Raw genomic sequence first — 13,727 nt, 5'->3', positions numbered from 1 at the left:
TTCGTTTTGGAGTTTTCGAGTTGCGATTGCGTGAACGCGCGAGGCCTGTGGAAGGGGGCGGGCCAAGCTTGCTCCATCCCTTTGTTCCATGACGTGTTTCGTGAAAATGTTGAGTAAGGTGTTAGCCGAGATAGTGTTGTTTTTAGTGGGGAAGGCTGCCCGCCGCGAGCAAGCCCAGCTGGTATTTGTGAATGGTTTTGTTTGTGCTTGGCAGGTAGTGGGCGCTCAACAAGTGTGTGTTGAATTAATGGATTTGTTTTTTCCTTATGACACAATTAAGTGGGCTGTGACTCCACCCCAAGTCTGGTTAGGTAATTTCCTTTTTCAACAATACGTACGTAGTCACCACAAGTTTGTCTTCACGTGTAAACGTTTTCGTAAGCTTGATTTTCACACTTCCAAATGTCATGTTTGCTAGTTGCACAGTGTGGGTGGACGAATTGGGGTTTTTAAGCCTTTGATAACGCACCATTGTATATTATGTGCTGTATGATTTACTTCTAAAAACCGAGTTAGTCTTTTGGTCTGCAAGTGTATATATTCATGCTACAGATGAATGGCACTTAACATTTTTCATCTTTAAAAATCATACAGCACATCTTTATCATTCACTGAGGAAGAAAAGGAAGAATAAATACACAAATGACTCCCTCAAACCTCTTCCCTCTGCAGAATTAGACCCCTTACCCAGTCAGCGCTGTATATGCTTATAGCACCAAATAACTACCATTTATCTAGTGCCTATTTTGTGTCTGGTACTGTGCTCCTTAGTCTAGGTAAAGAGTTGTGTTGAATTCTCCTAACATATCTAGGGTATAGATGTCATCATCCAGTTTTGTGCAGTTTCAGAGCCCGCTGAGACCTGAGGACGTTAGGCTGGTACTAAGTTGATGACAGCTCTTCTCAGGTAACAAACCCAGTTTAGAGTAAAATTGAGACTCGGGTTAAGTGCTTGGGAAAGGAATATAGTGCCCAAAACAGTTTTTTGTACTTCAAAATTTTGCCTGTATTCAAAATAGTATCCCTAGTCTCCAACAGGTTTGGGCTTTTGTGTGATATCAACTTCAGAACAACTGTGCTTTCTAAATTCTGCATGACCATTAGAAATAAGATATATAATTAAAGCGGCTCTGTACATGTGATGTTTTGTGGCTAGTGGATGTGAATTTTTTCCCCCACATGTAATCAATTATTTAGGCATTGTGTAGCAGTAGCTTCTATGTCTTTCAGTGGATCACAGCAAAAAAATCAATAGGGAAAAAGTAATTATGACTTAGTACTGTGATCCATAGTACTTATATGGTATAACATTTTACATTTGAAGGTGTGAAATAGGACAGATAGCCCTTCTTCAGGGAACCAAAGAGAAAATGATACTAAATACATAGTAATGTGATCTACATTAGCAGCACCAAAGGATGGCTTGGGAGGCCTTTAACCCTTACCTCCTCTAAACTCGGTTAATCAGCCCAAATAAACCACCCCAAATAACTTGCCATCTAGTGAAAATGAAATTGTGCTATTGAAATATTTCTTCAAGTAAGATTCCTAGTCCTCTATTTCCAACCAGAATCCCCAGACTATCTTTAGAAATTTTTGAGCTATCCACCTATCCACATATTAATGAACAATCATACAAAAAGTATCTACAACCAGGGGAGCAGTGAATAGTTAAAGAGGTTGGGCTATGGAATCAGAGCTAGTGTAAGTATTGTCTTCGCCTTTAATTAATTGTGAGACTTCAGGCAGCATGTGACTTATTTTGCCTCAGATTCCTTAGCTACAAAGTGGCAAGCAGAATAATTTCTCATGGGGTTGATGTGAGGCTGAGCGGAGATCAAGTAAGCTAAGGATTTAGAATAGCACGTTCAAGAAATGGTGGCTCTAATCTCAATTTTAGTAACCATGCAAGGATAACAGAAAAAATAAGAAACATCAGATAAATCTCTTAAACTGTGTACATATTTATAATTCTAATAAATAGAAACCAGAACCCAGGGAACATTATTGATACATAACAGATGTCGGTTATTGTCAGGAAGCCTTCTCCCCACCCACTCTTTATTAATGTATTTCAGAAATGTCTTCTGTGCTGCTTCGGAGCTGGAGTTGAGGACTTCTTGATTACCTCCCATTTACCAGGATTACAGCAAATTATATTTAACTGTGACTGGCATGCGAACTATCTGACATCGGACATGGATGAGGAATACTGCTATATAAACCACAGTGAGTTTAATTTCTTTTAAGTAATGAGATTTATGTGGTTGCCTTAATCATTAGAGACTTATCAGTATGCACTTTATGGTACATTACCTTTTGGCTGGAATATGAATGAGCCAACACCCAACTGAGGTGAGGTACTTGTAGCAGGAACTTTGGTTATTGGATATATTAAGTTGGTTCTTTGAGCCAGTGTGATATAAATGGTTTAGAAAGCCCTAGTGGGTCCATGTCTCTTCTAATGATGCACAGTGTAGGCAGCACTCCTGTGAGGGAACATTGCGATCTCATGTATATTTTCACGTCCTTCTGGGACTCACCATTCTTTAAACAATAAGCTTCTCAGTGAGAGGAATCACATCCTCCGCCAGGTATTAACCTCTGTTTCTTCCTCCCTGCTGGCGCTCTGTACCCCACAAGCAATAGTTGTGAATGATCTAAGGCCAAAGATAAAGAATCCCCAGGAAGAAGAAATTCCTAACCAATTGCAGCATCATAAGACGTACACCAAGAAAGAGAACAACAAGTAGGAAGACAGGCCTACCAATTTCTTAAATCTTAGACAAATCCTTAGCCAGTTTCTTACAGAGGAAGGCAGATTTTGAAGTTACATCTTGTTAAGTTTGTCATAATTTGATGGAATTTAGATGCAATGGGTAGTGCAGAGTGATAGTTTTGGTGCTGTCCTGCTAGAATGCGAGAGTGGCAGGGGACCAGTAGCATTCAACCACAGTGACTCCTATAGCCACACACTTCCCAGGCCTGTTTCACAAGGTCTCCCTGAGCTGGTCTGCCTGTGGTTCCCCCCCACCCCCCAGGCAGCTCTCAGCATTTTCTCGTTTATACTTGTACTTGACTACACTTACTAGTGTGTTGCTTTTAAAAGTGGTTTCTCTAGTTATTTCATGTGTGACTTCTGCCTCTACCCAGGGTGCTGTGCTTACAATTTCATCTTCTAGCTCCTTTGTTTTCGGCACATATCCGGTGATTAGTACATGCCAGCTGGCTGATTGAAACTTTATTCCAACTTCCAGGCCCCTATCTTGTGAGGGCTTCTTTTGAAAACAGCTTTTGACTTTATGAGTCAGAACCACTGTGTTTAAGGTTCAGGGTCACTTTGATTTAAAGTGGGTGAGGAGCTCCTGTCTTTTTGTCATCAGTGTCATCTTTCCTACTCCCTCCCTCCACACTATTTCTTTAACCCAAAAAAGAAATAGAAAACCGTAACTGTCCTTGGGGCAATCTCAGGTCACCTAGTTTTAAAATGTTTGACATCTGTTTTTTTTTGTTTGTTTTTATTGAAATACAGTTGACATACAATGTTAAATTAGTTTTAGGAGTATAATATAGTGATTCGACGTTCCGTATAGTACTTGTTACTGACCACGATAAGTGTAGTCACCATCTGTCACCACACAGTTATTACAGTATTATTGACTGTATTCCTATGCTGACCTTCTCAAATAAGTCTCTGTGACTTATTTGTTTTATAGCAGGAAATTTGTACCTCTTAATATGACATCTGTGGGGTTTTGACATCTACCCTTTTTCTTCTTCAAAATTATCTTGACAAAACTGACCCTTTCTTTTCCATGTGACTATAAGGACTGACTGGCCTCTACTACAAATAAGCTCTGTGAGATTTTCATTGGAGTTGCATTCAATTTATAGGCCAATTTATTGTCTTTCCATTTATAAGGATGGCATATTTCTCTACTTCAACTTCTCATATATTTTTTAATTAGGTTTTATAATTTTTAAAAGTGATTTTATTTATGTATTTGACACAGAGAGAGAAAGAGGGAGAGAGCAAGCATAAGCAGGGGGAACAGCAGGCAGGGGAAAAGCAGGCTCCCCACTGAGCAGGGAGCCCCACATGGGGCTTGATACCAGAACCCTGGGATCATGACCTGGGCCAAAGGCAGACGCCTAACCGCCTGAGCCACCCAGGTGCCCCTCAGGCTTTATAATTTTTGTGTAAAAGACACTTCACATATTTTTTGAGATTTTTCCCAAGTTATATTTTAATTGTGTTGCTATTACAAATTGTTTCTTCTGAAAATGACATTTTAAATTATTTGTTGCTAGTGTTTAGTGTCACTGGTTTTCTATGTTCATCTTGTGTTTGGCAGCCTTGCTAACAGTTCTCACTGGTTGTAAATAATTAAAAACAACAAAACAAAGAAATAAGCTCAAAACAAGGTACTAATCATTCCACTCTCATGTACAACTTTCAGAAGCTGCCTATTTCCCAGAGTGTGCAGGGTCCTTAGCATGACTAACAGCTCTCCACAATCTGGCTTGAGCTGAATTTTCAGGGCCTCATTCTTACTGCCCTTTCCACAATTTCTTGCAGATCTATGAGTGTTTACTGCTTTGTGACCACTCACCTAGTTCTCTTGGCCTGGAATGCCCTTACCCCTCCAATTCTGTGTGAGGGAATCTCATTAACTGCAGCCACATGCTGCCTCCTCCAGGCAATCTCCTTGGATTTCCCTGGTTGGAATCAATGTGACATTCTGTTGTATACCCTTAACCTCCACCCCTCCGCTGTAAAAATCAAACTCTTTGTATTTACATTTTACAAGTTTAGGGTAAATAACCATGTAATAATGAAATTAGAATCTATTTGTACACTTACCACAATGAGCACTGAGTAATGCATGGAATTGTTGAATCACTATATTGTACACCTGAAGCTATCATAACACTATGTTAACTACACTGGGATTAAAATAAAAAACAATAAAGAAATTAGAAACTGTTAGAGATGGTGGCAACAACATGATGTACTGTTTAAAGGGATCAGCTTTAGGGCGCCGGGGTGGCTCAGTCGTTGAGCGTCTGCTTTCGGCTCAGGTCATGATCCTGTGGTCCTGGGATCGGTCCCGCATTGGGCTCCCTTCTCCGCGGGAAGTCTGCTTCTCCCTCTCCCACTCCCCCTGCTTGTGTTCCTGCTCTCGCTGTCTCTGTCAAATAAATAAATAAAATCTTAAAAAAAAAATTAAAGGGATCAGCTTTGGAGTCAGGCCAACCTTAGATTTGAATCCTGGCTCAGCTACTTTGTATCCTTGGGCAAGTTACTTACCATCTTTGAGCTTCAATTTCCTCCTCTAGAAAATGGGATTGCTTTGCGGATTAAATGATAATGCACATAAAATGTTTACTCTGATACCTGCCCCATGGTAATTGCTCATTAAGGTTAGCACTATTAGCACATGGTAGATGCTCAATTGATGTTTGTTGAATAAAGATAATCCTAATGCCTGGTTTACAGATGAAGAAGAGATTGAGAGGGCAAGAACAGAGACGCTTTCTCAAGGTCATACCTTTAGTTTGGGGCAGATCCGTAACTAACACCTTTGTGTGCTAGCAACCAGGTGAGAACTCTCTCCCTTTTATCAACATAAAGTAAATAGAGTCTTTGTCCTTTTAATCTAAAAAGCTTCCTGAGGACCTCATTTTACTCACCTGTGTGCCCCTTACCTCTAGGCATAGTGCCTTGCTTATGTTAGAGTCTGAGTAAATGTTGAGTGCAATTTAAGAAAGTTCCCATCAGAATCAAGAATAAATTAAGAAAATTCTTTCAGTGGGTACATAGATTTGACTTTGCAGAAATTTACTAAGCTCCAAATGTGGCACATGATCAAGAGAGATCCTGATAAGGAAAAGCTTAATTTGAATATTATGTTTGTAGGTGACAAAAATAACAGGCCACTGAAGCATCAAGATTTCTAGGTAGAGTAAACATTTCATATACTTCCAAAGAAAGAGGATAAGAAATTCAGACACATTATTTTTAACCTGCAATTTTACACATGGCATTAATTATGAGCTTACATTTGATATGAAAGATAAAAAGTATTGCCTTTATAGAAGTAATGGAATTTGATGAGTTGTTAATCATGAAGGTTAATTAGTTCTTTGTGAGAGCAAGCAACTGAGTCACAGGTAGTCTGTTTTCAAAAATATAAGGAGGGATGGATTATCATGTCATTGTTTTTCATCTGAAAATATGTAGAGAGATATTCATCTTTTTAGTAGCTTGTTTGGGAAATTACAGGATGTCTTTTTTTCCATAGTTAAGATTTTGCACTTTTTCATATAAATTATAAAGTTACAGACATGCATAAATAATTTAGTATAGAACAATAAACTAGATGGATAGATGAGAGATAAGTTATTACTATCAAATCATAGTATTAGTTCTCTCAAAATTTATTTTCCTCTTCAGAAATGACTCATTATTTGCTTGCCCGTATTCCATGTGCAGGGATGTAAAAGAGAAGTAGTGCTGGAACATTGCTGATCACATCTCAAAGATCTCACTTGCTTTTACCAAGTCGTGTTTTAAGAAAGAATGAAAATACTGCATGGGAAATGACATAAAGATCTCATTCTAAAGCACTTTTTCCACTAATGAACTATACCTTATAAGCCAGGAGATGTGTATATTTCTTTTCCGAACATGGGGAAAAAAGAAAAGAAAAACAAGTGGTCCCTTTGATGAATAACAAATACCTAATACCCTTCAGGTGTTGCTACACCAAGATCCATTTATCTCCCACATTTCTTAACTGTGTTTGTAAACTGCTTGTGTATTCAAGTTGAATTAAAAGAAAGAAAAATCCAAATGAAGAAAAAAGAAAGAACAAAGTAAAGTTGAAGTCCTGATCATTTTCATGCCTACATATTGTCATGGTGGGAAAAAAACATGGTAAAAAGTTGAGTTCAAATTCGTACTTGCTCTAGGGCAGCTTGTGTACTGTCCCGCTCGGTCTGCCAAGTGCTTGTTAAAATTAATTATCATTCAGCAGCTTTCTCTCTCTACATAGAACTCCCAGAAAATATGCTTGGAGTGGAGAAATGCAAATTGGTTTATGAGATAATTTTATACTCTAGGGACAGATTTTTTTTTTCATTTCACATTACTTCCTGTTGGAAAAGGTTCATTATTATTTATATAGCAGAACAAGCCCCAAAGCCAATCCATTTCCAACCTCATTGTCACTTTCTGCATTCCAAACATCACTAAATTCCCAAATGAGTAGGCTAATTCTTTCCTCAGAGAGCCATACAACTTGCTCGGGGTATTACTAACTTAGGTGACAGCACTTTATTCAAAGTGAGTCTTATTCTCCAGGAATGTGTTCAAAGACCTCATTTCTCTGTGGCCATAATAAGTCTGGTGGGAGAGAAGTAGGCCTGTTTCTTGATTATCCCTTCTGAATTGTTTCTTTGAGCACCTTGGACCTATAATAATGGGAGCTACTGAAATACTTCAGAGTGCATGCTTAGTAGACAGTCATTCAACTTATTTTGCATTTAAGATGCACTTCTGAAAACATTATTTTTCAAGTGAATTTGGTCAACTAGATGACTAAATAGTACATTCAGGGTAATATGTTATAATATTCCTATTTTGCAATTAATCAAAATATTGTTACCTAATTAACTTCAATGCAAACCTGATCAGGGCTTTTTTAGAACCAAACAGCAGCAACAACAACACATTATTTACTCCCCTCCCCCACCCCACCCCCATACCCTGACTCCACACTAATGTAAGGAGGGTGATTCTTTTGGAGTGGCTAGTTTAACTTCTGTGAGATGAGTTTGTCTTGTCTGCAGGGTTCCGAGGCTAGCAGTAGAACCAGTGGGTTGAAGATAGGTTGTCCATCTCAACATAAGAACTTCCTGGAAGAGTTGTATCAAGATGACAGTGGTAGAGAGTACCCCTCCTGGGAGCATTCAGGGGCGAGCTAAGCTGTGCCAAAGTGGCCATTCAGGTAATAAATGGACAGTACAATCCTGAGAGTTGACAAATGACTCCTTCAAGGTTGTGTTCCCTCTTTTAATTGTGGCAGCTGGAAGAGCATTTACAAAGTGAAACCCCTTTGTAAGTGTAGGACAGGAACAGAAACTTACAATTCCTCTCTTGATTCTGGCCAACCTATGCAGAGAAAATGTCTGTGAAAGCTGTCAGAGAGAAAAGTTTCCTGGGATGATGTAAAATTTTAAATTGGAAAGGAATAAAATGAAGAAGTGAGACTTTTTAAATTTTGAGTTTCAATCCAACTCTTAATTCCGTGTACTAATTCTGTTTTGAGGAAGGACTAAGATGACCAGGAAGAACTAATTTTGCAGTGTTCTTCACTTTTTGAAAGTTGAGTAGAAATGATGGGGCGTGTGCTTCTTATCTCCTCACACACCCCATCCCCACTTCTGAAAAATCAGAATCAGGACGGTTCTGAAAAAAGCTTTTTCTACAGAAGAACTTCTGTGAAAAAAACTTAATTTATATGATACCCAAGACACATTTCAAGTTCTGCTTTCTCTGAAGCCTTTCTGGACCAGTTTGGGCAATGGGGTTTCCCTGGTCTGATCTAGAACATTTTTCCTTTGGTATTTAGTTAGCACTGTTCTGCACTGTTGATAGTTATCTTTTTATCCGTATGTATTTTGTCTCACCTAAGATCATATTCATGGTCGGCCCTGAGGGAAAGCAGAATCAGAGATGGGACCTTACTCCAATATAACTTATAAAGCATGAATTCTCTTCCTCCCCCACCTCCTACCAGCGAGTGCAACGCATCATGTCTAGCACATAGATGCTTATAAATATTCATTGTAGCTAGTTTGAAAGTGTTACTGTAGTGCTGAACACCAGGCTTTCTACATAGCAGGTAATCAATCAATAAATCGAAGTTAATTTTATGAATAGATAATGCATTCACATGTTAAAAAATCCAAATGATATTAAAATTAATACACTGGCAAGTCTAGCTCCATCCACTATATTCCTCCTGCCCTTTGTAGGAAACCACTTTCTTCTATTTATTTTTTGTGTCTATCTGGTATCCCTTTATGAAAATTCAGGAAAATACAAATATGTATCCATATTACCTTCCTTTCTTAGATAAGATTCTCATACTCTGTGGCCAGTTTTGTACTTTTTTCATTCAACCATCTGTTCTTCTTTGTCAGCGTGTAGAGGTCTTCCTAGTTCTTTTGTAAAAGCTGCAGAACATTCCATTCTGTGGCTGAACTATAGTTATATAACCAGTCACCTTTAGATGGACATGTGAATTGCTTCCCGGTTGATGCTATTACAAACAATTTTGTAATGAATAACACGTGATTTTCTGAGTGCACAGGTATACCCTTAGATAAATTCCCAGAAGCAGGATTGCTAGGATAAATCCAATTATAGTTTTTAAATATATCCCCAAATTTCCCTCCATAGGTGTTATATTATTTTACTCCCCCAGTAGTGAATGAAGAGCCCATATTTCCCACAAATTTGCCAACCAGATGTTTAATCAAACTTGGATGTTTGAAGATGTGCTAGGTGAAATATTGTAACTTAGTGTGGTATATTGTTGCATTGCTTTTATTGCGATCACAATTGAAATCTTTTTATATGTTTCAGGATCATTTGTATTTCCTCCCCCCCCCCCCGTTTTATACTTTGCCCAGTTTTTCTATTGGATTTTTGGTGTTTTTTTTTTTTTTAATTTCTAGCAACTTACTGCATCTTGTAGAGATTAGCCCTTTGTCTATAGAATTAGTTGTAATTAATTTCCTAGTATTTTATTTGGTTTTTGATTTTGACACATAGTTTTTTTTCTTAGTCTTATTTTTGTGTAGCTGTATTGGTTGATATTTTTTTGTTTGTTTTATGACACCTAAATTGTGAGTCATAGTTGGAAAGGCCTTCCCTCTCTAAGTTTATAAAAAAATTCTCCAATTTCTTATAGTTCTTTCATGTTTTGTTTTAAATGTTTGATCCATGTGGAGTTTATCCTGGTGTATAGTGTGAATTGGGGATCCAACTTCCATCTTTTTTTTCCTAGAAAGTCATCCAGTAGTTCTTTGTTTTTTGTTTGTTTTTGTTTTTAAACGATTTTATTTATTCATCTGACAGAGAGAGTCACAGCAAGAGAGGGAACACAGCAGGGAGAGTGGGAGAGGGAGAAGCAGGTTTCCTGCCGAGCAGGGAGCCCGATGTGGGGCTCGATTCCAGGACTCTGGGATCACGACCCGAGCTGAAGGCAGATGCTTTAATGACTGAGCCACCCAGGTGCCCCCAGTAGTTATTCTTTGAAGGGGAGCCAGTTTTGCTACCCCAAAATATGCCACTTTGGCATATGGATTATCTTGAGCTGAAGTCAGTCAAGACCCAGCAGACCTAAGAAAAACTTTGACCTCTTCCTCAGCTATCTAAAAGAATTTAAGGGGGGCCTGGCCCAGAAAGAGAGTTATTACCAGAGTGAGATTTTTATCTGAATAACCTATCTGTATGGCAGGGCAAACATCTAATTACCAAACATCTGCTCTTCTTACTGTTCTGTGAATTACCCTTCTCCCTTTTGAAGTCTCAGGCCCCTATCTGATCTCTCAGCTCAGGATAGCATATAAGCCTCAACTGCCCGATTTGCCCTTGAGTCTCATATCTTTGTGGCTCCTATACATACAAAATGAAATTTCTTTTTGTTCTGTTAATCTGTCTTATGTCAATTTAATTATTAGATCAGCCAAAGAACTTAGAGGGAAGAAGGGAAAATTTTTCTATCCCTATACCGTAAATATGGATTAATTGTAAATGGCCATGACCACGTTAATAGCCAACCCAGTAGATTGATTTGGTTAATCTAGAGAACAACCGATCACATCAGCAAGAACAGGAACAAACCAATGAACAAACACAAAAGTAACAAAAACCAAATTAATAGATTCTTTGAGTTTATCCTTAACCTTTATTTGATTTTCATGAAGTGGTTTAAAAAGAGTTCTGTTACACCTTGGTCATAACTATGTTATGCCTGGCACTGTGCTAGGTGCTTCGAGTGTGTTACTTCTCATCTGGTCAGTCCAAGTCAGGTGGGTTTTATTAACCTCGTTAGACCTGTGACTAATTGAGCCTCAGAGAAGTGAAGCAATTTGCTCAGGGCCCATTACTAAAGAGTGTTGGAGTAGAGTTTTGATCCAGGCATAAGGTTATAAAGTCAAAGGTCTTTATATTTTCAGAAGACAGTGAACTCCATTTTTGAGATATATGTAAGGGAAATAAGGACACCTGATAAGAAAATGATGTATTTGTTGGACACATGCAAAACCACAATCTGCCTTGCTTCTGCTTAGCAATGCCATTGCATTCAATTAGAAACCAAAAATGACTATATACAGAGTGCACTGTAGTGCCTTGTAAAAATTGCTTTCCTAATGCAGAAAAGTAAAGAGCAAAGACATTTAAGCTTGTCACATATCCTTCTGGCTTTCTGCTGATTTTTAGGTAAGATTACTTGACTATGAAGCCTTCATTAAAAACTGAAGATCTAGTCTATACAAAAGTGAAATAATCTTTCCATCACCAGGAGTGGGTAATCTAAGTCACACATTGACTGTGTTGAGGATGAATATGAAAAGTAAAATAATGTTTATGACCAGATAACTTGCTAGTTTCTTGACATAAAAAGGGCCCACATACTCAGCTTTGTGTCTCAGTTTTTGTGTTTTATTAGATTCTTTGATAGTTGAATTGTTCATGTATTTTTATAATGCATACAGCTATGTTTTAACATAAACCTAAAATAAAAATGCATATTTTCAAAATTATCTGTTAATCCCTGCAGTCTCCAGGGCCTGTCCATTATGCTCTGGTATGCCAGGTATTGGGGCATCTGTGGCTGTGAACACACAGGCAGGAAGATCCCGGGGCTAGGTATCAAATCTATGATAAGCTGTCCATGACTGTGTTGCCCAGGCCAGGAGGTGAAGCCACAGCTGGGAAGACTAAGGTCTTAGCCAGGCTGAATGGGAGGGGCATCCAGTGAGCAATCTGACCAAGGAGCCAAGGGAACACAAATAGGACCTCAAGTGTGAGGTTACAGACACTGCTCACCAAGAAGCAGGCAGATTATTTCAGTTTTGTTTTAGAAGTTAAATCTGAGAACGGTTCACTTTAGCAGAGTCTAGTCTATAGGTGTGAAGACAGTCACTTCTTCTCAAAGTTGCCTTTTGTGTTTGTGTGCCTTTAAAATGTACGTTAATAGTATTTTGCAACTTGCTGTTCTCCGTGCAACATTGTATTTTTGAGATATATCAGGTTAACACTACATATTGCTAGGGGGTAGATAAAAAGTAAAAGTAGAAGAATAATGCATGGCCTAGATGCACACCAACTTTGGGAGGCGGAGGGGCTAGGGGTACAGAGAGCAGGAGAAGAGCTTTAAGTAGGTGGTTGTATTATTCTCTGTGCTTTTCCAGGTATTTGGAATATTTTATATCTTTCTTAATTTTTATTTTTTATTGTGGTAAAATATCCATAACAAAATTTACCTTTGTTAAGTGTATATAACAGTATCATTAAGTCTGTTCACATTGCTGTGCAGCCAATCTCCAGGATCTTTTCATCTTGTAAAACTGCAGTTCTGTACCCAATAAACCACAACTTCCCACTTCCTCTTCTTCCCAGCTCTGGCAACCACCATTCAACTTTCTGTTTCTATTAATTTCATTACTCTAGATACCACTTAAAGTATTTGTCTTTTTATGACTGGCTTATTTTACTTAGCCTCATGTCTCTAAGGTTCATGTATGTTGTAGCATGTGCAATTTCTTTCCTTTGGAAGATCGAATAGTACTCCATTGTATGTATAAACCACATTTTGTGTATCCATTCGTCCATTGATGGACACTTGTGTTGTTTCCACCTTAGAGCTACTGTGAATAATGCTGCTATTAACATGGCTGTACAAATATCTCCTTGAGACCCTGCTTTCTTTCTTTTTTTTTTCCAAAGATTTTATTTATTTATTTGAGAGAGAGAATGAGAGTACGAGAGAGAAGAGGGTCAGAGGGAGAAGCAGGCTCCTGCCGAGCAGGGAGCCCGATGCGGGACTCGATCCCGGGACTCCAGGATCATGACCTGAGCCGAAGGCAGTCGCCCAACCAGCTGAGCCACCCAGGCGCCCGAGACCCTGCTTTGAACTCTCCTGGGTATATACCAGAAGTGGAATGGCTGGATCATATGGTAATTCTGTTTCCATTTTTTTTTTTGAGGAACTGCCAAACTATTTTCTACGATGACTGCCTGCCTCGTGTACGTTCTGACAAACAGTAGACAAACGTTCCAAATTCTCTGTATTTTTGCCAATGCTTGTTATTTTCTGTTTTTTTTTGGGGGGGTTGTTTTATTTTTCTGGGGGGATAGTAGCTATTCTGATGGATGTGAGGTGATATCTTATTGTTTGCCTTTGCATTTCCCTGCTGATTATATATCTTTTTGAAAGATTCTATGTTGTGGATGCAGGTAAGGGAGATGAGTGGGACTGGTAGTAGTGTTGAGGAGGGGTTGGGAAAGGCATGGGCCCAGTCAAGCAGGGAGAGAGGAGAGAAGAAGGCTGAACCCTTCCAGGTACCCAGCAGATGCAGAGGTTTCTGTGAGTGATAAGGACCTGAGTGAGCTGAGTGAGCAAAGAAATGGGGCAGTGACTGGAGGT

General features: G+C 38.8%; 1 long non-coding RNA gene across 1 annotated transcript; it reads left to right on the top strand.

Moving 5' to 3' along the window:
* The first annotated feature begins 5 nt into the window (after positions 1-5).
* On the top strand, positions 6-13,084 carry LOC113934483. Its single transcript, XR_003523694.1, has 4 exons — positions 6-113; positions 844-907; positions 2,079-2,229; positions 13,028-13,084. It is a non-coding gene; the product is annotated as an uncharacterized LOC113934483 (long non-coding RNA).
* Positions 13,085-13,727: the final 643 nt, after the last annotated feature.

The sequence above is a fragment of the Zalophus californianus genome, chromosome 13, assembly GCF_009762305.2.
Source record: "Zalophus californianus isolate mZalCal1 chromosome 13, mZalCal1.pri.v2, whole genome shotgun sequence".
In the NCBI taxonomy this organism is placed as follows: domain Eukaryota; kingdom Metazoa; phylum Chordata; class Mammalia; order Carnivora; family Otariidae; genus Zalophus; species Zalophus californianus.
Note: the sequence above shows the minus strand (reverse complement) of the source record. Positions and strands in the feature narration are given on the sequence as shown.